A 25995-nucleotide genomic window follows, 5' to 3' on the forward strand; every position below is an offset into this window, starting at 1 on the left:
AAAGCCTGTGAATCAACAGACTGAAGTTTTAAAAGATTTCCTACAAGAAGATGATAAAGACTTGCATCAATAAGTGCAGCAACCAGGAAAGTTATATATGCTGGTTATCATGTCTTTAAAGTGGATGGAACATATCCCTCCCTAAGTTCTCACGAAAATATCATTTAAATAGGACCCTTGTAAGCATTTTGCCTTGGTATCACAGTCTGCTGGGTGCGGCTGTCCAATTTCTTGTGACTATTTTAACACAGTCCACCTCTAATTAAATTTTAAATACAGTACGTAGGTGCTATTATATTAATAGATGTGGTAAACAGTGATTTAATATGAACTAGAGTATGTGTTGTTGAAATCTTTCTCTGACTCATGCTTAAGATGGAAAAAATCTGTTTTTAATTAGATGTTCTACTTCAAAGCAGAGAGTTCCTAGCTGAGATCGGAAAAATCCAGAGCTGCACTCTTCCTTGAAAGACAACTTCTCTGAAATCTCTTCTTTCTCTTTTTTTCTGGTAAGAATACAGCCAGAAACAAAAGCAGATGAAAAATGGCCGAGTTGTCTTCTCTTTGCATTAGCTGTCTGTGTAAAGAATTAGAGGGCTACCCTAAAAGTCTCATCATATCATCTTTTGGAACTGAGAATAAGATGAGGAAAATTTCAAAGTCCAGATTTGGTAATTATTTATTAAATAAAAGCATGAAATTCTAGGACAAAAAATATTTTCAAGATTCTAACTAACTTAATGAGAAAAAATAACTGGTTCTTTCAGGCATACATGGTCGATTCCATCCAAATATTCTTATCCGAGTTGCCTTCATAACATGGAAAAATTCTAATTTTTTAAAAGCACAGATACAATTTCATCTTCCCATAAGCCTGTACAACTCTCATCTCTGCAGCATTTGAGAGATGCTACATTAAGAATCCTCTTCTTCATTTAGTCTAATATGACTTCAGGTCAACAATTAAATGTCTGAGTGGTATTTAGTTTGCTACTGCATTCAAAATCTAGTGGACCTGGGAAGAGACACTTTGGTGGTTTTGCCTTGGGCAAACTTCTGCACTGAAACAAAAGTTGTTTTAAAAAGCCTTTAAACATAGAGGATTTCACTAATAAGATAAATTCTTTTTTTGTAATTTGAAAAAAACAACAGTCCTGACACATCTATACTGCCAACAGTTCAAGACTTGGTCCCATATGTCCTTTCCAACTGATCCTTTTCTCCTTTCTTTTCTCCTCCTAAACATTCCTGGTAAGCCGTAGCCTTTAGCCGCTGAGAATAAATCTGACCAGTTGGTGTGCACCCTGTCTACCACATCCCCAGCAACACACCTTATCAATCAAGCGCTGATGTGTGGGCATCCTCCGGTCCCTCAGAGGTCAGTGTGGATGAGATGCAGCTCAGGAGCACGGGTGCTCAGCAAGATGAGAGAGAGGAGGTGACTGGCTTGGCCAATCCCTGGCAAGGAGGGGAGCTGATGTAGCCAATCGTGCCTCTGCCTGGAAATTAGGACACCGCAGGTGGGACTCTCCTGCCCAGATGAGGCGATGACAACACACCTCATGGATGAATCATGCCCCCTCTGACCTTTAACTAGGCATTAGGGACAGGTAAGGCTTCTGAAGGCTGGCAGCCTCAACTAATATGTTGATTAAAATCTGCAAAACTGTGCTATACAAAAGCCTTACTAATATTTCATGAGCAGTCTGAGTAAAATATTCTATGCTAGTCTATTTTATTTGACCTCAGAGCTTCTGCTGCTAGCTTTTCACATTCTTACTCCTTTCTTTTCGTTGCAAAAGACATGGAAAAATTCAATTCATTGTAATGATGCCAAGTGTTTTTTCATAGCAAATAGTAAATGAGGCTGTTTTTACTGTGTCTCTTGAAAAAAGGATCTGAAGTTATTGTGTACTGAAAACTAAACAGACTTCATAAGTATTTTCACAATCTCTCAGCTGAAGATTAGAAGAAGTCCAGAATCAGAACAACGCATAACAGACACTTTCATTTAACCATGAACATAAAGCTGTTTGCATGAAAATTCTTCAATTTCTTCATGTTTGTGCATTTAAAATACATTTATAATTCAAAATGCTGATGGCATTTGCAGGACATTATTTTTTAAAATCAGCATATTTAACTGTATTCTTCTTTTGTTAATCACCTTTAATTACTTCATTTATATTATTTCATTATGAAAGAAACTTCCTATCTACTACTGTCAACCGAGGAAGAGATCACAATCTTCCACTCCTTACTGTAACACAGAACTTACCTATGTTCTAAATAGTCATGAAAATGCTACACACCACAAATACAATAGCATTGACTGCCAACACAGTCAAACAAATGACACAACAAAGAAATGTCAGTTGATAGAACTAGAGACAAATAAACAAAGACCTGAGATCTTACAAATGTATATGTTCAAGACCTTTCTTATATGAAACACCCAGGCCTCTACAAAGACTAAACATCAGCAGAAATATTGCAGTGCCTTCACCATCAGCCAGATACTGATGGGTGACCAGAGCCACCAGAACTATTTCTCCTTGTAGCTATGCACAAGACTGAGTACTCAATGAATACTGGGTTTGGCAGGCAGATTTACAAATGCCAGACAATGAATTGCTGCAATCTTGATAACATTATGAAAAGGCATAGATAAGACAAGTAGTATGCTTATGTTGGCTATAGCACTAACAAAATACTGTATTGTGTAAGCTGGTAAAATCTCAGACCATTTGTTTACAATGTGAAAGTTGTAAACTTGGTCTTTCAGCCCCTCTACAACATTATTGCTTGTGATTTATTTTAAAACAAACAAACAAAAAAAAAAACCCCAGTATTTTCACTGCCTCAAACATGGGACCTTCATTCACTAACTTACCTGTACTCCAAAACTGACACTAAAAAGAAAGTTTTTCTCAAATCTCCATACTTGAAAGGACAATTTTGAGTTCATAAATTATCTGCTGACCGAACTAGTGGTGGCTTCCTTGCTCTGGTGAAACTGTGATTGCAAAGTGTGCTATGTACTGAAGCTACAGTGAAAGTGCAGATCAACTCTATGCTATATGCTCGTGGACTTCCCTGGTGTTTGGAATGCATATACTTTCTTTAGAGGAATGACATTAGACTTGTGGACCAAGGGTGTGTCAATTCATTTTTCAAACTAGTTGATCAACAGGGAAGAGGGGTCAGAGTCCAGCAAATTGGGAGGAAGGATCCCTGCCAGACAATGGGTAAAAATTTTAAACAATACATGATGGACAAAAGGGAAACCATCTACTCACTCAGGCAAGTGTCATCTCCTTGATATATGCAAACAGCAGCAATATCTTGGTTCTCCCAAAAGCTGTTCACACCAAATCAGACTAAGCAGTCTGTTTCCTTTTCTTCACTGACATCAGGACCTCCAACTGCCTCTTTATTGATGAAATGAAGATAATCTCCAGCATGCTCTGCAGTGTGTGCACCAAAGATTAATTCTGAGCTGGCAAAATATATTGCAGCCGAAAATGCTACAAAGTGTAACAAAGTTTTATCTATAGTTAACATAGGTATATAAATAACAAGGTAAAAAACGTAAGGGTTATTTTCATCAGGGTCTGGTATCCTTACTAAATTGCTTCGGTATTTCCAGTATGCAGTATTGATAAATCACTGTATCTTAGACTTCGCAGCAGAACTGAGAATCTATTTGCTTGTATACCTCAGGTGCACTAGCAGATGAAGCATGGCAATAAGTAATTACTCCAAAATTTTTCAAGAGGAAATGCCCATAAAAAGTGCAAACTCTCAGTGTGATTTGTAAGATTACAAGTATGCACTGCGCCAAGAATAAGGTTCTATCAACTGTGGAAGTCAAGCAACATATAAATCACTTACTATACATCATGTTGCTAAAGGTCAGGTCTGTGGATATGGAGATGTGAGATTATAACAAGTCATCTTTCATGGAGAACTCTGAACTGATTCTACAAAACAATAAAATAAGCAGGAAGAGAGAGAAACCCCCACACAGAGTTATTCATAGTTCATACAAAGAAAAAAAATACTACTGAACATACTTTTCTCCTCTGAGTTGCCAGATGCCCTTCAAAGATCTTCCAGAACTTTTCTTCGTTCTCTTCTCACTCAGAAAGGGAAGGTCAAGAAAAATTCCTATAAATGTAAAAAATAAAATTTGCTTTCCTAATGCTTACTTCAAAAATGAAAAGGAAATTTCTGCAATTTAAATGAAAGTATCATACATGTACAATCAAAATGAAACTGGTTTGTACAATATTTATGCTGTTAAGACAAAATTACCTGAGCTGCAATCCTCCAACACACTTTCAGTAACTGGAAAGTACTCAACTGAAGTTTAAAAATGCATTTTTGTGATCTAAATTTACTGTTGAGCCTTCTTACTAAGCTATGTGAATTATCATAATGATATGAAGACATTTATTTACATTTTATTTACAAACAGTATTTTTCTTCCTTGCCACTCTTCAGATCCTGTTTCCAAGGCCTCTAAATATTCCCACATTTTTTTTCTTTATAGATAAACATTATACTTCCTATATTGCAGTTATTCCCTTCTTAAACATACATCAACACATCAATACATAATACAGTAGAATTTCATACTGCTCCTAAGGAAATACGTTAAATGCACTCTTGATAAATTTGTAGCCAATAGTTTAGCAAAATAGTAATTCATACTTTTCAGAAATAAATATTAAAACTGCTATTTCTCACATATTAAAATTCCTTGTTCACTTTAAGGTATTTTCTTTGCTCATGTTAGCACTTTTCTGGTTGACTTAAACCCAACCAACATTAATACAAGTCTGGTACTCTGTAAGTAACAATAATGGCCTACACCCTGAAATTCTTGGTTAGATGATGTCACTGGCAGAATTAGTGACTAAAAAAAATTTCACTTGACTACAAAAGAATAGAAATGGAGTGATCAAACAAACCACTTCTACTGATTTTTTTTTTATTTTTATTTTTTGACACAGCAGAATAAGGGTGAAAAAGACTGGCTTACAGATGGCACATGCTTATGTGTTTCTCAGGGGAAACACCTGATGTGAACAGCATATACAACAGCAGTGACATACGAACATTGCATCATCTTATCTTGTGTTGTGCAAGCTACCAAATGGTACTGTCCCTATGTACTTTTAAGGTGAGTCTTTGGGTGTAGCTGCAAGCTTATGCAATACTTCATACAAACGACAGTAAGTAGTACCATTTGTGATTTACCAGACTCTATATTCAGATTGAAGAAAAGAATTTAATGAGAGACATCTGCAGTAAATGCACTGTACATATATGTAGCATATGTGCAGGTATTGCCCTTTCGTGAGTGAGCAGCTAGGCTCTGGTGATGATCAGCTTTAGAGAGCTTTGCAGTCCAACAGTACTGGGTCAAAAATACCATAGCTACATGAAGCAAAACACAGGTTGGTATAAACTTATTTTGATAACGCACATTCATTAACAAGTTTTGACTGTTTAGGCTAATTGAGTTCTGGGTTACTTGACAAAAAAGGAATTGAATATCCATAACTTATAATCGTGATATTTGCACAACTACATGACCAGACATAGCACTAATTTGGTATTAATAATCACGTAACTCACTCTTAGCCCAAGAGGGAGATTGTCACTATAGCACATGTCCTTTTGGTTTTCCAAATGGATGTTGATCCCTACGATCTACTTCTACAACACTGTAACCCACCAGGAAGTTTACTATTTATCTTTATGCCAAACCAACACAGGATGCTCTTTTGTAAGAGAACATGATTTTAGCTTCAGAGGTCTAAGGTCCACCATTTATAGAAGCCAAAAAGCAGACATTAAAGAAGGATGCATACTTTCCTGTAGGCAGAGAAGCTAATTTCACCTAATAACGAGTGCAAAATTACTTGAACATGAATGCATAAAGGAAGCAGAGGCAAGAGGGAAGACAGATGGACTTACATGGTTTCTGAAAATATCAACTTCCCAAGCAAAAGCCAGTTAACAACATATATTTTCAGGATTTGAGTAATAAATTATTTGATTTTGTACAAGTTTCCAGTAACAAATATTAACACTTACATTGTATCCTTTCTATTCACCTTTGAACACACCTTTCAAACAATAATGAGGTAATTCTCAGAGTTCCTTCTGAGGTAAGGAAGTAATATTATCACTATCTAACTTTACAGATGAGGAAATCAAGACACAGAGGGATTAAGTGACTTGGTCAAGGTCATACAGAAAGTCTGCTGCCATACATGGTATGCGTCAGTCTTTGTCAGCACTCTGACACTCCCTGAGCAGTTCACTCAACTCCTTTCCCTTCATAGAGGGAGCACCTGTAAGATTTCATAAGTATCATCTTCTACCCCAATCTTGACTAAAAGAAACATAGCCAGTCTTGGTGAGAACTGGGATGAGCAAGATCTCAGTTAACAGCTTTTCTGTTATTTCATTCAGGAATCTTGATTATCTCCTGGATTGTACCTTGCTTTCATCTCTGCCAAAAATTCCTCCTAATGGACTCCTCTAATTTAAAACTTTGTAGCTAGGCAGGATAATGTGGACAAATAGACTATACAATAAATACATAAGGTAATTATTTTATATATGAATATGTACAAATTTCTCTCAGAACATACTTGAAATTTAGAACTCCCAGTTTCTAAAAAAAGAAAAAACAATTTTCCTTCTCTGTGTAATACACATCAGTCAGATAGAAGGTTCGTGAGTTCTCTTCATACTCTGTACACACATAAACATATTTATACACATACAGAGAGAAATCACAAATAGCACCTCCTGTATAGGTGGGTACACTACAGAGCTAAATCTGTAAGCACATAATCCTCATAGTCAATAAGAACAAGGGTGATATCAAAAAATTAAAACCCATATGCTGAAGATTTTCATTTTTACAGCAATTTTCAAGCTAAATGCTGACTTTTTTGTAAGATCAACATGACAGACAATAAATAGAGTGACCAATTCTGTGAAATAAAAAGAGGTCAATAACAGATAGTCAATGTGGATTTTGGAAGAACGTGATTAACCTATAAGCAGAAGTTAGTTGTGCTGCACAGAGAAATATCACTCTTTTATCTGTGTTAAGCTGTTAATTGAGAAACTGAACATAGCCCATGAGTCAGCAATTAAACGTTGGCCTCATCATGTACAGCAAAGGAATTTCTGGATGGGCAAAGACGTGATCTCTGCTTTTTTCCCCACACTGTAGTTGAGAAAACAACATCAAATCCTGTGGGCCCATACAATGAAGACTGCATTTTCCTCCCTTGAAACAAAAATGCTGAAATACAGCCACAGCCAAATTGAGGAGCCCAAGAATGAATGGGCATGCTCAAGACTCAAGACCGGATTAATATATAAATAGCTATTTCTCCAGTGCTGGCCACACTCAATTTCTGGGAGCTGCTGTTATACCAAACTGCTGAAAACACCTTTTCCCTTCCTCACTTTCTTCAAATTCAGGTTTGGATTAGTGCAATCTTTACAATCTTCATAACTTAATGTCATTCCTATGCTTCTATAGCTCCATTCCTCCATTATATTATAAGTAGAGCTGCTGCTGTTTTCTTATGTCACTGACTCAGTAGTCCAATTTCTCAGTTCGTGCATTTAGCAGTGCTGCTACAAAATCAGGAGTGCCTTTTTTGGGGGGCCAGAAGAGTTATTTTGTGAACGAAACAGTAGGCATAAGAGCTGGGGGAGCTGCCATCTATTGCTCTGTCACAAATTTCCTGTGTGACTAGCAAGTCATTAATCTCTATATGCCTCACCTAGAAAATGGGATAATAATATTCACCTATTTCACTGGGAGGCTTAATGGTTGTGAAATGTGCTGAGCTCCTTGGACAGAAGGAAGCTGCTGTTGGAATAAACAGTAATAGCATGATAATGGTTGGTGGGAAGGTGGTAGGAGAGTCACTTCGTAACATCAATATCATAATTATGCATTACACATACAAGACTGGCTAATCAAGTGAATCAGTTACCAAGAAATTTGTGGTTTACTTCAGTTGAGGCATCTATGCACACTATGGAATCCAAAGGTGAAAAGTTAACACTTTCTAAGCCTGTGAAAAGAGGTACCTTCTTCAGAGAACGACACATTCTTTTTTCTACTCTTGGAATCCAACTAAAAGTATCAGCCTACAGAAGGCTTAGAAACATGTGTAAGGGCTCTGAAACTTGCTCCAGACAAGTATGTCCCATTATATGACAAAACAGTCGTAGATGATAGAACATATATTAGTTCCTTGTTGATATTTTTCCTTTCATATTTTAGAAAACATTTTGCTTTGAACTTCTCAATCTGCCTTTCCCATACTCTTAAATGAGAACACAGCTACGGATTCTGCAAACCTATGTGGGAAAACTGTTTAATCCATGAAGTCAGTGGGAAATGTAGATGCTCAGCTTCTTAACAAAAGTAATACAACAGTTTTTGGAACTTTTCTGTGGATGTGGGTACCTAATGTAGACATGCATACTGGGCAGCTCAAACTTCTCAAAGGCTCTCATTTTCAATGGCTCAACTTCACTCTCCTTATTAATATTTCAAGTCTTACTGTTGTTCTTCTGTTCATTTATTTTTAAAGGTTTTAGGTTTACTTTCCTTTAATTCAGAAAAGAATGTGACACCAATAACTTTCATGCACCCTTTGGCCAGCATCACACAAACAATATCATGATTATCTCTTACTAATCCAAATAACTAATTCTGACAAAATAACTGATAAATTATTTAGGGGCAACAATTTGAAATTTTACTTCTGTTTCCATAGCAGTCCTCAGTTTGTTAGTGATGAGGAGCGAGTTCTCATCAGCCAAATCATCTCTTTTGCTATAATGCTGATAGAACATCAGTGAAAGTGTAGTTGTCCTCTTCAAATTAAAAGGTAAATATGTTTATACACACAGTTTGTAAATAAGTATTTCCTCACTGCTGATACCTTAAAAAAAAAAAAAAAAAGATATCCACAACCAATACCCACCATACCTCATCTACAGGAAATAGCAGGCAATTTTTTTTTCAACTTGAAGAAGGATCTCCATTCACTTTCACCTAACACATATTTCTGAATAACAAACAATTTGAACCGTATTATGTAGTAGAGAGCAGTATACAAGGGACATTATTTTCTAGAGAATACATTCTTAAAGGTTCTCATGGCTCTCACAGGATTACATTGCAGAAAAAAAATCTTGTAATATTAAGTGGCACTAGAAAATCCCTATCAAAGCAATAAAGCTCACAGTGCCTTAGCACTTCAACTGAATTTCCTCTAGGAAACATCTGTACACAGGATATTAATATTTAGTTTTAAAAAAATCCTGGAAGTTCAAATATTCTGTCAAACACAGGACAATTATATATCTAATTGATTTTAAAAATTCCACCATTCTGCAACCTCCACAGCAGCACAGCTAAAAAAGTCACATTTTGGTTACATTTTTTAATGATCAGGAGATCCTAAATCATGCCAGTGTGTATTAAACTGCTGTATGATTGCAAAGTGATCGATTCTGAGTGGAGCCAAAAGATGTCATTTAAATGGATTTGTAAGTAGCAGCACTTTTGAATTCTTGTCAACCCAACTAGAACAAGAGACCTGTTATAATTTAGAAGAGGTCAGCAGGCCAGGAGGTTAGAATATTCATTCTACCACCAGCACCTTGGAAACACACACGAAATAGTCAAGCCCCAACAGAAGAAAAAGTTACCATTTACTATACAGTTTTCAGTTTTCAATAACTCAGCCATAAATGAGCACTGAAATAGGAATTTGTAACACAGGACTGCTATGGTTGTTATTGCTTGGTAGTATCTGAATAAAGCAAATTCTATTAGTAGCAACATTTAGCATTGTAAGCAGAAGACAATTACAAATGATTAAGTTAAATTAGATGTAGAAATACCTGAAGGACTGTTCTGGGACTATGGCTGTTTTCTGCTTTTTTTTTTCTGTGCTCTGAAAAGACTTTGTGACAAGGATTTGTTTAATATACATGCTTTTTGAAATGCTCAGTTATCTTGCATGACAAACCATAGCAGATATGCCACAGGAGAGAGCATTAAACCCATGAAAAGCCCTCACACTAACTGTAGTTCAGGAGTAACCTGCTTTGCAAATTGTCATAAAATAGGTGCACTGAGACAAGGCCTATCCAATATATGAAATCAAACATCCACCAAAGCTAGGGATTGTCTTCTATGAATTTAGAATCTGCAGCTCTGAAATGAAATCATATCATACAAGCTCCAAATATTTGATTCCTGAACAAGGAATGCACCAACAATGATGTACAAACAGACATCACTGACAGATTTGTACAAGCCTACAGCTGCTTACTACAATAACAGACATTTTCAACTGAAAATGAGCCCTACTTTTGACTCAGTAGGCAGTGCCTGTCATCAGAGCCTACCAATCAGCACAGAAAAATGCGAGCTTGGCATGACTGAGGTTGCATTTCCACAGCTGGGAGTGGAAAAACCAGAATGGGCAAGGTGGAGACTATTAAATTCTGGCCTATTTCTTCTACTGAAATTCTCAAAGAAGGATTTTACAGGGATGAGGTAGCATACAATTAGCATGTAAAAATAGTAAAAATACATAACTCTTCTCAAAAAAAATGTTAGGAAGACGAATGCGTATGAGTTTCATGAATTCGGATTTCATAAAACTTGGGAAAATGTGAAGAGGCATCTAAGAAACTAAAGAAAAAGTTGATTTTGCCCTAAATCTTGCTCTTAACATTCATATTCAGCTATACGAATGGAAGAAAGGATACAACACTGCATACGCTGCTCAGCTCATTCTCACACTCTCCAGTTGATTCTTTTTCCATCTAACTGGAATTATAAGAACTTAGTAAGAGTATACCATACCTTGTCACTACAGAAACTATTATGCCAGCACTGTAGAACTCTTATAATGCATAAACTCTATGCCATGCTCAGATGTATAAAATGGCCTTTCAGCACAACAAGCAGGTCTTTGAAAATCATCAACTTTCCATCTTTCTCGCAGTGCAAATCCTCAACACAGACAGTTGCAAATGCAAATCATACGTAGCAATATGATCATTGACCTAACTACTGTTTGAATGAAGCCTACTCCTTTTGTCCTGTAATCACATTAGGTGTTTAGTAGGTAACCATAGGAAATTAATAATATCACAGCACAAAAATTAAATTTCATTGTAAATCATATTTGTGATGTAAGATTATAAAAGTTTTAAAGTAGGAAAATTAATATTCTTTACAATTCACATATATAACAAATCTGAAAAGGTGATGTTTGTGTGGTTAGCCACAAGCTATTTAAAGTTTTGTATGTTTATAATTTATACTTTGAAAGTGTTCAAATGACTTTTATTTGAGCTGCTTTGTTGGAAGGGTGAAACCCAAAATCCAATGGCTGACTCTGACCCGTGTGGTGATGACTTGGAGCCCTTGGAACTGGGATGTCCCTTAAATTACTATGATGCTGGCTGAGACATCACAAGATTTTATGACCTCTTAGTTAATGGTAAATTTATCCTCGTTCCCTCAGTACAGAAACGTAGCTTTAGTATATACACTTTCCCCAGTATACTGTAGCAGATTTATGAAAATAAACTGGAATGAAAAAAAAACAACCAACTAGAAAATTCAAATTAATTTGATGGCTTTTGCAAAATAAATAAATTTTAAAAGAAGTATTTGAAGAAACACAGTAACATCAGTTCTCATAACTCAATAGCCAATCTCTTTAGCCTGAGAAGCGATTGTTTATCGGCTTTCTTCTTTTCATTCTAGTTATATAAAAAGAAAAAGAAAATTTTATCTGTATTTTAAAGACTGAGGACAGAAACTACTATTTTTAAGCCTCATATTTTCAAGGCTAAATTTGTAATCCTCGACATCACCTCACTGCTTTTGCTTTGCTAGCATAAGAGTAGACTCCTGCTGCAAAACCCCCTCACAATAGATAGGAAACTGGGCAAAAATGTAATTGTGGAAATGACAACCTGAACAACTTCTAAGTGGCTGAGAGAAGTCTTTCAAACAACTATGTAGTAATTTCCTATAATTGTCACTATATTTAAGAAATGCAAACAACGGTAAATTAGAGAAATGTTTTCTATGTGCCGCTAGAACAGAAAGTATATGTTCTAACCATTTCCAAGCACAAACACCTAGGTAGATTCTTATTTTAATCAGTCCTTTTAATTCTTTCTGAAATGTGAGCAATATCAGATGTAGATTCTGTACACAGGATGCAGTATAGCTGAGCCAGACATTTTTCACCATGGTGCAAAGTCTGGAATACAGAGCTACTGTGAGTTACTATTGCAACATGGGAGCAGGTTTAACCCTTCCGCTCTTGAAGAAATAATGGTCCAGTACAATCCTGATTTTCTACCAAAGCGAACAGGAATGGTGGAAAACATTTTAGTGTCTAAAATCAGGGAAAGGACAAAAAGATGGAAGGCAGCTAAAAATAACATCTATGTAAGACTCAGTCTTCAATATTTAACTACAGCAACCTAGAAACTAAAACAGAAAGCACAACCCCAGTGGCATTCTGATTCCAAAATGTCACAGCACATTTATTTTGACTCCACACGTAGGTGGAAAGGGGAGGGATTTGGGAGGGAGGGATTTGTGAGAAGGAGTTCTTTGTGTTGAAAACAGGATATGGTGAAACAGCTTCATTAGGCTTACCCTATAATTAACTTTAGGAGTACATTTGGCAGCACCCTAAGGATATCGATATCTACTCTTTCCTGGCTTTGTGCTCCAGAAGCTCACACTGAACTATTATAATTCTAGACCACAAACTTTTCTAAGCTCTTCAAGGGTCAGTAAAGCAAGTTATTCGCTGCATTGCAGAGTTCTAGACCAAAGTATTCACCTTGAATTGGACTACTGGGGTCTTTATAACACACCTTGGTAACCTGAATTACCTCCTAACTAATGACCTATCACCTATTAATATTATTTTGCAGTTTAGGATAGAAAAAAATGAAGCCTGAATAATTGGTTTGCCTGACATATGGAAAACCAGTGAAACCTACAAATTTATAGTGTTAATGAAGAATAAAAATTAAAAGCATGACATATACTCTAAGATGGTCTAATGTACTTTCACATAGTAAGACTGGAAATCACTAATAACCTATAGAGAAGTTCAGTAAAAAGCAACACTGGTATTAGAACAAAGATTAGAAGCAAATCTAAAGGCACAGAATCTTCAAATACCTCTTCTTTTTCCCCAGTAAAAGAGTTACTAAAAAAATAATTCAAGGTTAAACAATGTGAAAGAAAGTGTATTATTAACTGATGGTGTCCTTTTTCTGGTACTCAAAACCAGGTTCCAAAAAATGAAGCTTGGGAACAAATAGCAGCAATGCCACTACCAGTACTGAAACAGTAATGATACTTCCAACTTATAAGCATATCAAGTGGGACATGGTATTATGATAATAGGAGGGCGTCTGCTTCAATCTGTCTGTCAGTCTACATGAAGGACCCTTCTATGCCCACAATTAAGGGAACAGGAGAGGTGTGGATAAACTTTCACATGCAAAGACTATTTATTGATGCGGCCTGGGAAACAAGAAGTTAGGTGTGACAGGCTTGAGCAATGCCTGTTACCATTTCTGCAGATAGCTTGCTGCACTGAAATCAGTCCTGTGATGCATATTTCCAAGGGCTTGATTGGGTGGAGTTGCATTGTAACTCATTTTCAACTTTGTATCCAAACTATTTTTGCAGTTCCAAAAGCAGTTTTATCCAAAGCATCTGACAGTTACATGATAGGAAATGTATTTAAAAAAATGATGAGGAAGAACACAAATGACACAGGAAGAGTCAACTTACACTGCAAATGCTATGCTTATTCTCTATTGATCATCTATGAGAAGTGTGCTGCATACCAACGCCTGAACATGATTAGATTGGTAGCTGTCAATAACAATCTGCATTTGTTTCTTCTGAAGCAGCAGAAGAAAAAACTGGCTGGCTCAACCAACTCAGTTATATAGATGAAGATTTCGGAAAGACTTGGAACTAGAACTATTTCTTGAGCGTAAGCTACTTCAAACTTTCACATTTAGACATGAGTGCATCTCAGATAACTAAGATTTGTTATTGCTGGCAGCCAGTACTTTCTTCACACCCTTAACCTGTGATAGTTCCAGTCTGTGAAGGGAACATTACTGCATAAGCAATCATATAATCCTGACATTAACACCAATTTTACATACTTTTAAAACAAATGTACAAAATCAACAGTCAGGAAAGGCAATTTCTACCTGAATGTTCACTAAGCTTTTCTAAGTCATATATAATTCAAATTTGTAGAACTTTTAAATTTATCTACAGTGACTATTATTGGATTGTTCCTACATTTTCTAACATTTCTAAGATTACATAATTTGACTTTATTTAACCATTTTAAAATATGATGATCTGTATGACAGGTCTTACCACAGAGATGCAGCAATTAGAACCACAGAAGAAAGAATAACAAAAGAAAACATGTTTGTTATGGCCTTTTTTCTCAGAGGGGTTCCATTCTCACTGTACTAACAGTGTATTTTCAGAAAACAAAAAAACAAAACAAAAAAACCGAAAACCATTGACAACAAAGTAGTCAAAGAAAGATAGCACCCAGAAAAGAGATAATTGTGTTTTGAGATTTTAGAAACACTACCATCATGAGTCTGGTTATTTTTGAGAAATAAATTACATATCCCAGCTTCACTGTCTTCAAAAAAGAGATCTCTAATTCACATTTTGCATAAATGTACATGACTTCAGATTTTTTCAAAGCCTGGCCGTTGTTTCATTAATTGGTTTAAAGCTCACTTAGGTGATTTCTTGAAGTGAAAAATTTCTGTTTCGTATTTCTTTGAAGAAGGCTATTGATAAACTATAGTGAGGGAGTACCATGGAGATGTTACACATATCTATTGGGCTGCATTTCCACTAGAATGATTATTTTAAAGAATTTTAAATTTCACAGGATAATGAATTAACATTTTCAACATTAACATTTCATTTAGACTCTTTAAGTTGGTAACAACAAGAAGAAATCTTTTAAATAAATAAAAATGACTTGCTATTATGACTGCTTACACTGAGGACAAGAACAGCTGGGGGCATATTATCTAAATACAAATACATTAGTGCTCAGACTTGGACTTGCAAGGCATTAGACAACCCAAAAAATAATCTGTTTAGCTACAGACTTTCTCAGTAGAATCAGCTGATCTTTGTTGTTTAATATTTAAGGGTCTCCTCCTGATATGCCAGAACTGGGATGAGAGTCAATCAGACTACGTCTAGAGAGTTTCACATTATTTTTTGACTGTTTACCAAGATCTTCCATTCATCCATGTAGCAGTGAGAAGTCACCACAAGATGTGCTCTCATGATGCTGTATCATTAAGATTGCATGGAGTTTTCACTTTCAAGGGCAGAAGGAGGTGAAGTTCCACCCCTTCATTAAGGGAATACCAGCACAACAATTTCTATTGAGAATTCTTAACATGTTTCTTCACAATGAATTTAAAATCTCTCTACCAAAAGGAGAAAAGTAATCTACTTACTACAGTCAGTTTCCCAAGATTAGAACAGTTTTCCATTTTGTTTTAAAATACTAAGCAAAGCTGGAATCATATCTGAAATAAATAAAAAATAAAAAGTAAAACATGCATGACAACTTAAGTCAAGCACAGATTTGTTTTGCTTAGAAATTCCTGTGGGGCATTCTATCCTGGAATATGACAACACCTCTTATTTACTTATTTACTTACTTAATATAAAAAAAATAGTATTTATTATAATTATTAATAATACTATTTATTATTATTACAGTAAATATAAAAATAGTGCACCTATATATATTTTTTTGTTGTTGTTGTTTTATTCCTATAGCAATAGATAGAATAGCAACAGATGGAAGTATTACAAATGATAGAATAATTCAGATGGCAATGGATTGCAGGAAATTTGTAATCCAACGCCATGTGCATCTGTTGGATTACGGATGTGAAGTCAAATCACATAACCTTGCTAAGGGTCATATCTAGTTGGGTGTCAAAAACCTCCAAGGATAGAGATTGTGCAACCTCTGAGAAAACTCTTCTTTTTTTCTTGAAATTGGCCTCAGAATTTAGATTCAGAAAAGGATTGCTTCTTCTGAGACTGGAAAACAGGAAAGAATACGATAAACATATAACATAATACAAGAAAGGTATAACATGAAACATGAGCTTGATTGTGATGTTTTGAAGACATCTTTGAAGTTTGAAAAGGAATAATTATATTGTATTGGAGTACTGACTAAAGGCTGAAACACCAAAATTTAATCAAATTGGAATTAGATGCTAGCATAAACGTAAGCTTCATCTATTAGGCATGCAGAGTTGATTTACACTTTTCTCTATACTTCGCTGGTACATGACATTTTGTTTTGATAGAAATGGTTTATCACTCTTGCAGTGTTACTCAGAAAAAGATAGCACTGGGTTCATGCATTTCATATAAAGATCTTAACAATAAACCTTACTTTAAAGTGCTATATTTTTGCTTTGAGTTTTGGATCCAATGTTATCCTGGGTTTTAAAATAACATTCAAGTCTAATTGTATATCTAATGCCTTCAGCATTTAACTTTTATCATACAAGCTAGGCTTGCCTTTTTCTCAAACAACATGCTTAACTTGACAGCAATAATATCTCTGTATGCTTGAGGCACTAATGGTTAAGATTTTATAGGACTAGGGAAAAACTGCTGGTAGAGAGAGGAGGCAACAGCATTCCTTGCTTTATTTAGTACAGTTACACTTTCAGACACATGTACTTACCAATTTGCAATTGTTTGATTGGGATATAGTCTGTTAATGCCTACCAATGTTATCCCAAGCATGCCCATCACTTCATCGTCGTAACTAAAGCATCTAGCTTCTGTTAGTCATTCTCACTGAATGGCAATCAATACACACATCATATAATCTGTTTTGAGGACAGATCCTGTTTACAGGAAAGCACGGCTCACAGGGAAACTTCCTGTGAAACTGAGGAAGTGTGTGATGAAGGTATGTATAAGACAGTCCATTTGCAAGAGTGGTGAAGTGTACATGCTCTGTACATCGGATAAATACAGCTGCCCTTAAGATTTAAAAGATTTCAGAGATAGACAAGTAAAGCATTTCACACTAGTAGCACTTGCTCTCATATATCCTTCATAAAAATTGTTTGAGTTCACAGTTTACTTTATTACAAACATCTAACAAGTTAACCAAGGTAAAGATTGTGGTTTAGTGTTGTTGGCTTATTTTCTGTTTGTTTGTTTTTAAGTGGCCACTCTTTTTCCATCCAATTGTCCCCTTGTCTCTTGCTATCACTTATTATTCCTAAACATATGATTATCACCTTCTGGAGGCAGACACGAGGTATTTTGTCTTTGAAGCACAATGAATCTAATTAGGTATAATCAATAGTAATTACAGTTATGTAATGGAAAACAAGATGAGGAAAAGGAAACAGCTGACATCATAACAATTACTTTGTTTTATGACTGGTAGGGAAAAGTGTGAGAAGCTGGCCACTCAAGGAAGCAAGTAACTATTTATTTGGCTTTCCAGTGGAGTAGAAAAAGCAAAGTTCAAGTGTATTAAGTGTCACTAAACATGATTTATAACTTGAGTGTTTACAAGCTCTGAAATGAAACTATGCTTTCTCTTCACCTAAGGTACAAGCAACTCCCTGAGTTTGCTGCTGTAATCTCTTTGGAATGCAGCAATTATCACTTACGTGTCAAATTGGAAGTGTTGCATTCCTCTGCTAATAATCCTCTCCTCTTTTTAGCCAGAGGACAGGGAGGAGGAGAAGGAGGTGACTCCAATGGAAAGAACAGTCAGAGCCACACAGCGTTCCAGTGGAAGAGTGAAGAAGCACCAGGTGTTAACCTCTCTGAGTATGACTTAAAAGCTCTCCATGGAGAGTGTAAAAGCCTTCTATACCATGAGATGCAAGACAAATTGCTGAAAAATTGAACGGAGCTCCATGACACATTTTATGTTTATACAAAGCACAAAATTTGGCATTTCCAGAAACACTGCACAATGCTGTCTTGCTAACATAAATCAGTTTTTCTAATTTTTTTTTTTTCTGACAGGCTCACATTTAAACGCTACACACCCAAAAGATAATTACATGCTACAGCTATTTTTTGCCTTCCAGACCATGGAGAAGTCATGCTAAGTCTGTACAATGGTATCAGCACACACACACAGGTATGTATTTATGCACACATATAAATATATACATGTATTTGCTAGTATGTATCATCACAATACTAGCATTTCAGAAAATCAAGTTCAATAAATAAAAACATGTTTTATCTACGTAGCAGTTGAGGATAAAAGAGTTTCAAAATAGATCAGTATTTACAGGAAAATGAAGTAATGTTGTACAGGTATAAGTTTAAGTTAGATTAAGTTATTTTAAGAATACACAACTGCGTTGCTCTGAACAAGATGGGAGAGCTGGGCAACCTTAATTTTTGATCTTCCTAGTCCAGTTAAAACAAGACAATACATGGAAATCTCATCTTTTTGGTTACTGTTCAGCAGCCTGATGCAATGTTCAAGACCAAGCAAAACTGCTTTTAGTTCTCTAATTTGATGACTATATTTAAATCATTATTAAAAAAAAAACAAACACAACCCTTTCAAAGCTGTGTTTTCTCCATTGTCTTTACTACTGTTGGCTCATATTCTGCTCTTATGCTAACGAAGAAGTACTCATGTTAATTTTAAAAAGCACGTTTAGAATAAGCTTTCTCTATTGCGCAAATTCCCACTCTTGCTGCAACTTGTAGAGTTATATAAATGCTAAACACAGCATTGTGAAGACCCAGAAATACCAGACTCAGTTTTGAATAGGCATAAGAGATGCTGCAGAACATGGTGTCAAGGAAGACAGATGATCTTAAAGGTCCCTTCCAATCCAAACCATTCTATGAATACTGAGAAGTTAATTGTTCCATGGAGAATCTGCTGAACATGAAGGCTGATGGTACAGGGTTTCTCACAGCTATGCTAGATCTCTGGTGCGTCAGCTTATAAAAAAATCAGAATAATAACTTAGTGTGGGGAAAGTTTGACCAATCCAAGTTTTAGATCCTCTTCCAGAACTTTTTTGTGTTTTTGCTCTGCAATAATGATCTACTGTCCAGACTTATCCAGCCATCAGATCACTGCAATCAGGTAAAGGTTTAGCTTGAAAGGACTTGGAAATCAACTTTCTTGAGTTCTCCCGGTCTGATGTTCCATCTACTAAACAGACTCCTTAGAGAATGATTTTTTTTTTCCAGTAAGTTCGAATGCAAGTGTATTATATGGCATACATAGCCTAACTGATAGCCTAAATGATGGTTATAGTGCCACATTATGTTGAGTACAAGGTGTAATTGCACAGTCATCCTTATGCAGAAGTATTCATGTAAGCTAATAATTTAAAGACTTTCACACTTAGTATGAGTTTCTTGAGCAAAAGGAAAGCATCATTTTAGGAACTGCAACGACAAGAAAGAGGAAAATAAATATACTTCATATGTCTTTTAAGTAGGTTTAAGAAGTGAAAATATTTAAGAGTCAATTAGCGGTCAGATGTCTAAGGACCACCTATCAGTGATTTACCATCCTATAGCATTTCACAGATTGAGAATTTCTGCAAAAACTCAACTATTTGCTATAGCTCCATACTCCTGCCTCTGTTTGTATAACCTACACATAAATATGCCTACTTTAAAGGGTTAAGCCATGTCCAGAGTCGCAATGAGTGATATTAATTGCATACTTGAAATTAGGTCACTGCCTATAGCTTTCAACAATAATTCAAACTAAGTGCAAATAAAAGGATAAAAGAAATGAATAATGGGATCTGAAAAGGTAAAAAGGAAAACATGTAATAAGCGTGTCACCAGTCAGAAAGAAGCAATGGAGTAGTCTTGCAGTTAGGTAATCCACAGAGTTCAGCTGTGGAGCCAGATACTCAACTTCACATCTGTGGTCACAAAATTCAGACTTCAGCTTTAATTTATGAGATTTTTTTTTTTTTTAAACATTTCCAACCATTCCTCCATCAATGTGAAATTAAAAGAGCCAAGATGAGCTCGTTGCTTCCAGTAATATCAATATAACTATTATTATTATTTTTTGTTTCAGAATACATAAACCTGTTGTCTACCAACATAAGATGATTATGGAATCATCTTGAATATATATATATATATATATTCCAGCACTGAAGTGAAATATAAATTTCATACACCAGCCCCTTACATGCCATGAAATTTTCTGCAGAATGAAGCAGGACAAATAACACCACAAAGTCATCTGATGAGTGTTTGAGTACTTCATCAGATATTGCCATCTAACGATCAAGAGACAGACCCGTTCTGGACCTTTAGAAAACTATGTGACATTTCAGAACTCAGCCAGTAGCTTATGTCCCAGAGTCCAATCAGCTGTACGCTGTTAGGTCAGAGCACAGGTTGTGAGGTTTCCCGATGGCTAAACATGATAGACATGACAGGTACAAGAGCAAAGCTAAGTAGGCTAAGTCATTAACTATAGGCAATGAGCTAAAGACATCCACATGAGGACCTCAAGACCTACTGCAAAGCAAAACGTCATGAGACTGGGCATGGTGTAAACTGCTGCACAATCCCTGACAGGCGGACAGCAAGATTACAAGTGAGGCACATGCAGAGGGTGTACCCAAAGTCTCAGCACTTCTTAAGATAATCCTGCTAATAGCACAGGTATAAGTAACTCCTGATGAGCACAGCTCATAGAAAAATACTGGTATTACTGATACATTGTTGGGCATGATCTGAGCAGGCAGAATCGAAACTGTATGTAATGGAAAGTAACTCTTGACATTCTGTTTTTAAATGTTTGAGTTCTGCTGAACGTAACAACGTATATTACCTACAAACTCATTAACATGAGGTACAAAGTGACAACAAAAGCAAAACAACATTTGCTGTTAATTGTACCACTGGCAACGGAAGCAGCAATATTTAGAGATCCCAACCAACAGGAGCAGCAAGAGTGATGGTTCTTTGCTTAGACTACGTCTTTTTGGCCAAACAGCAGTTTGGCTAGGAGATTATTTTAGCCAGCATAAAAGGATTACTGATTAACTGAGAGGGACAGTGAAAATGATGGAACTGTAGAACCAAATCCAAACTGCTCCCAAAGAAGTGCTTTAACCAGCTAGCACAGCTGCCACGCACTTCCAGATGTCCTGAGGACACCAAAAGTTCTCAGGGTGCAACGGCCACAGTTTTCCAAGAAAGGAAACTTATGCCACAGAGACACTTAACGTATTGTGCAAGCATCTCTTCAGCTAATTTAGCTCAAAACATACATTAACCTTTACTAATGAAAATGAAAATAAGCTAGTGTTAGTGGTATGTACTAATTACTGTCACAGCTACTTAGAATTTCAAAGCTTTCTCTGAGTTTCATACCAAATTTATAATGTAATGTAACATACAGTAAAGCATTGATACTAAAAAATGCTTACAATGTTGTATCCTTCACTTCTATTTTTTCCCTCATGTTTGAAAACACGTACATCAAACATTGAAAGAGTATATTTATTACCATCAAGTATATAATCATAAATAAAAACATGAAGTTAATTCTGAACATTCTCTAAGACAAAAGTTACTATTATTGTAATTAGTATTGTGAGTCACTTTTGTGTATGATATTAAGAGACTCTAAAATGGGAAGTTCAAGCACATAAAACCCTAGGGTTTGATGTAGCACTTATGTCATCACAGAGTTCAATGATTTCTGGGAGAAATTCATAGGAGTATATTTACTATAACGAAGAAGGTGAAGTGAAGGGTAGACAAGTTGAGAGTCCAATAAAATATCATAGTGAACTAATTGAAGAGCTTGAAATAGGGCTTAGAAAATAATACAGAGTTTTGACCACATTCATGTGGAAAATATTTTTTTCAGCCTCTATGGCTCTTTTTCTTCTGAGCTTCCAACAGGAAAGTACCTATTTTTCAAGGATGAAAACCATTGTGCAATTGAAGTGAATCTGGAAATGCACCTACAATTATAATGACTGTAGCATAAGTAAAACCAGAAAAAGAAACCCTAAATTATTTTCTAACCATACTAAAAAATATAATTAAAGTTTTAAAATTGTTGAAAAAAGTTTATCTGCAGGGTTTTCTTATAAGCTGTAACCCAAGCCCCATCTTTTTGTATTCAGATGCCTCATCTCAGAATTCATCTCCACAAATCCCCCCCCCCCCCCCCAAAAAAAAAAAACCTTCAACAATAACAAAACAATATTAAAAGGATTATTTCAAAGAAACATTAAAACAAGTCATGGAACATCAGCTCAATAGTTTCAGTGAGATTATACAATGGATGAAGAGCTAAATATGAAATACTAATTTACTTGCCAAAATCATTCTAATGAAAGCCTTTTGAGCATGAAACTAACTAAAAGCAGAGCTCTCCCTATCTATTAGAAACTGCTAAGCATTTTCATTCATACAACATAAACGTGACAATCTAAAATACTACTACACACGTAAAAATACAAGTACTGTGGAAGATAAAATGCCCTTTTATTTCCAAAGTCTATGATACGATAAGCCGTTGTTGTAATCCTGTTAAACAACAGGCTGCAACATGCTGCCACACAGGACACCAGGTCTGCCTCCTTCCTGCTTCCTTCACTTGAAACACTCTGGAGCTACGCCAACATCCTCCTGATCCCTCCCTGCAATCCTCATAGGCCTTTCTCTTGTACGCTGCCCCTAACCATCACCTCATTCCTCTCTACCCAGAAGGATTTGCTGACCATCAAGCAAAAGGCTGCTCTGCAGTGAAGCAGTCCAGATTAAAATAGAGGTTCCGCCTCCCATTTTAACAAATCCCTTTCAATTAGCAATTCTGCACCTCTCCTTCCCAACAACAACAAAAAAATGTGCTTCATAATTTGAACTCAGGCACCAAAAGTGGAACACAACAAACACCCCAATTAAATGGGGCCTTTTACGCTAAATGAAGTAACAGAGGAGGAAGAAGAAATGGAGCTCTGAATTTCCACTTCACAGCAACTTTCAGTTTAGAGCAGTTAATTCACCACAAATACAAAATATGCATCAAAATTTGAGGTTTAATTGCCTGACTCAAAGCTTCTATCTCAGCTGCCAGACTTAAACCTTTCTTTTTTTGAATGTTTTAACTTCTAACCTTCTCTAGTTAACCTTCCAGCAGAAACAACAACTGTTCTGTTCCCAACAACAAAGAAGAGCAAAACTTTTAACACTTACTCCTCATTACCAACTAACTTTTAATATTCTTACAGAAAATGTTTTTTCCAATTTGATAAATGCACAGTATGAAATCTTTTGGCAACACATCAGAATACACCATCTGTTCGTTAGACTCCCCGGAGGTACTGACCTTCCACTTCATGGAAGGAAAAACCAGCTGTGCAGGCCTACTTTAAAGAACCTACCATGACGATGCACCTGATCACAATACAGGCTTCAACCCTGGAGCAAACAATAGCTTTTAGTCTTCTGTTTTCTACTGTAAGTGCTGTTTGTAAAGGTGCCTAAAGCCAAAATCAAACAAAAGTCAATCTGCAATAACTCATGAGCTGAATGCCGTAAAAAAATCTGCATAGCAAAATACTTAGGTTAGAATTACCACTGTTATTATGAAAGATCTTCAATGTATAATTATTTTTGGGTTTCATATTAAATATGTTTACATATAAACAAAACATCTAAGGAGACACATGAATGCAATTATAAAATAATTTGATGAACTACAGAGCAAACAAATTAAATGTGTAATGTATATCTGGCTTGAAAACCAAGCATTTTCCACTCTGTAAACAGATTTCTGGACTTCAGGACAAAACCAGTCAGCAATTTCCTGATCTTTTTAAACTGAAACCTCTTCATTAGCTTCAATCAATACTTTAAAACATCAAATCAAAGACATAAACCTTTCCTCATTCCCTATGTAGAAATATATTACTGAAACATTTTCTAAGCATCTAAAAATTATGATAATCTTGACCTGGGGGAGTAGGAACAGAGACATCAGCCATTACAACACAGACAGGCACACGTGGCTGCACAGAAGCACGGAGTCTTTCTCAGAAGGAAGAGCTGGAGAACTGAATTGCACAAGACTTAGCAATGGAGTGTTGCAAACTGGCACCGCCTTCTGCTATGAAGCAGGAAATGTTATTTTTTCAGCTATAATAAAAATTTATGTAATTCTTAGTATATACACCATCCCCAATTTTCTACTGATTTACTTCCAGCCAGCCCGAGGTTTTAGTCTCTAGGTTACCATATTTTCAAGAGAGATGCTTTCTAAAATGTCACCCACAACATTTAAGCCATTCATCAATATCTCCAGAATTTATCAACTTCTTTAAAAATCATATTTATTCCAAGATGTTTTCAGAACAATGCTATAAGGCATTTTGACAACTGTTAAGCTGCTAATGCCCTCTGACCCACTACTCCTGCTAAAGCAATATAATCTCATTATTTCCATACACTTCAGAGTGTTATGGTAGGAGTCATGAGTCCTCCTAAGCCCCCCCTATTTGGCACCAATCTTTCACTATACGTTATTAAAGCAGATACCCCTCTCCATACATAGGCTGCACGTAGGGCTCTTATAGACAACATCTATATGAATTAATTTAATAGTACAATAAACTTTCTCAGTGTACCCTTGAAAAAAGAAGTGTATAACAAGACCCAATCTCTCCTCTGATAAAAGATAAAGAATTTTATCTTCTATCAAATCTACATTTTGCGTCTAAAAGAAAGGAATGGATTTGTATTGTCTTCATGGGAAGCGAAACCAGGCATTCTTGTATCTGTCGTGCAAATGAATCACGCTATTCAGAAAGGCACAGAATGATTGTATAAAAATGCATTTCTTTTTCGAAGCAGCCTATGTGTAACAGCAGTCCAGAAGGTTTCAACAGAGCTAGAGTACGAAACATCAGATCTAGACACACTCCCGAAGCTCTGCTTTGAGTCGCAGCTGTGCCTACAGTCTGCGGAGAAACTGTAAACAACTGCTTATGCAGGTTGAAAAGCACGGGGTGTTTTCGTGGAAGCTCGGCCGCGTGAAACAGATCCCGCCCACAGCTGTGCCCTCACAAGAACTGACAGGCTGCAGCCTTGCTTACCAAGAACCTCTGCGAAATACAAAGCACGCGGTAAACCTCACGGACTATAAGCAGCAGTCCTCCTCGCTGCTACATTAACCGACAGGTACGTAAGCTCCAACGTTTGCGCACCAAGCCAAATATTCACAGGCAAAAGCAAAAACCAGAGCACTTTCCACAACGCCCCCCGCACGCCGCCAGCCGTCCCCGCTGAGGCAGCGGAGCCTCCCCGCGGCCGGGAGGCGACGTTTCCGCAGCGACCTACGGCGCGGCCGCTCTAAGGGGCGGACGTGAGTGCGTGCCGCCTGGAGCGTGGCGGTGCGGCCAGTTTTAGCGCTTACCACCTTGCCCGCTGGCTCCGAGGCGCTGCCACGGCTCTCCTGTCGCCGCCGAGGCGGGCAGCCGTGCCTCAGCTCGCGCTCGTGCTCCCGCGCCTCCCGCCCTCAGCGGCCCCTTGTAAAGCATCGCTAGGGACCGATAGAAGTGGCGCGCAGAAAGCTAACGCCTAACTGCGCTGCGCTGGAACTGCTGTTAATCAGTCGATGGGTGGAAGAAGGAGAAAGACAAAAAAATTTAGAGAGAACCTTAACTCTTCTTCTGTTGCTGCTATACATCAATTTTCCCTCATATTAAAACACTAGAGCTATATTTACCAGCGCAAAACCATATAATAAACCAGCATATATC

General features: G+C 36.6%; 1 protein-coding gene and 1 long non-coding RNA gene across 19 annotated transcripts in view; both read right to left on the reverse strand.

Annotated features, from left to right (window-relative positions):
* The window catches only part of LOC116243516 (uncharacterized), a 54700-nt gene extending 51201 nt beyond the window's left edge, over positions 1-3499 (reverse strand). For all 18 annotated transcript variants that reach the window (XM_090146268.1, XM_090146258.1, XM_090146260.1 and 15 more), the window contains exon 1: positions 3300-3499. The gene's annotated coding sequence lies outside the window, so the exon portion shown is untranslated. The remainder of the gene's footprint in view (positions 1-3299) is intronic.
* Positions 3500-3633: 134 nt separating this feature from the next.
* On the reverse strand, positions 3634-25898 carry LOC149916834 (uncharacterized). The gene is made up of 4 exons (XR_016469205.1): positions 25650-25898; positions 4077-4170; positions 3895-3983; positions 3634-3728 (listed from the first exon to the last, which is right to left on the reverse strand). It is a non-coding gene; the product is annotated as an uncharacterized LOC149916834 (long non-coding RNA).
* Between the last annotated feature and the right edge of the window lie 97 nt (positions 25899-25995).

This window comes from Phasianus colchicus, chromosome 9, assembly GCF_987193195.1.
Source record: "Phasianus colchicus chromosome 9, bPhaCol1.hap1.1, whole genome shotgun sequence".
NCBI classification, from domain to species: Eukaryota; Metazoa; Chordata; class Aves; order Galliformes; family Phasianidae; genus Phasianus; species Phasianus colchicus.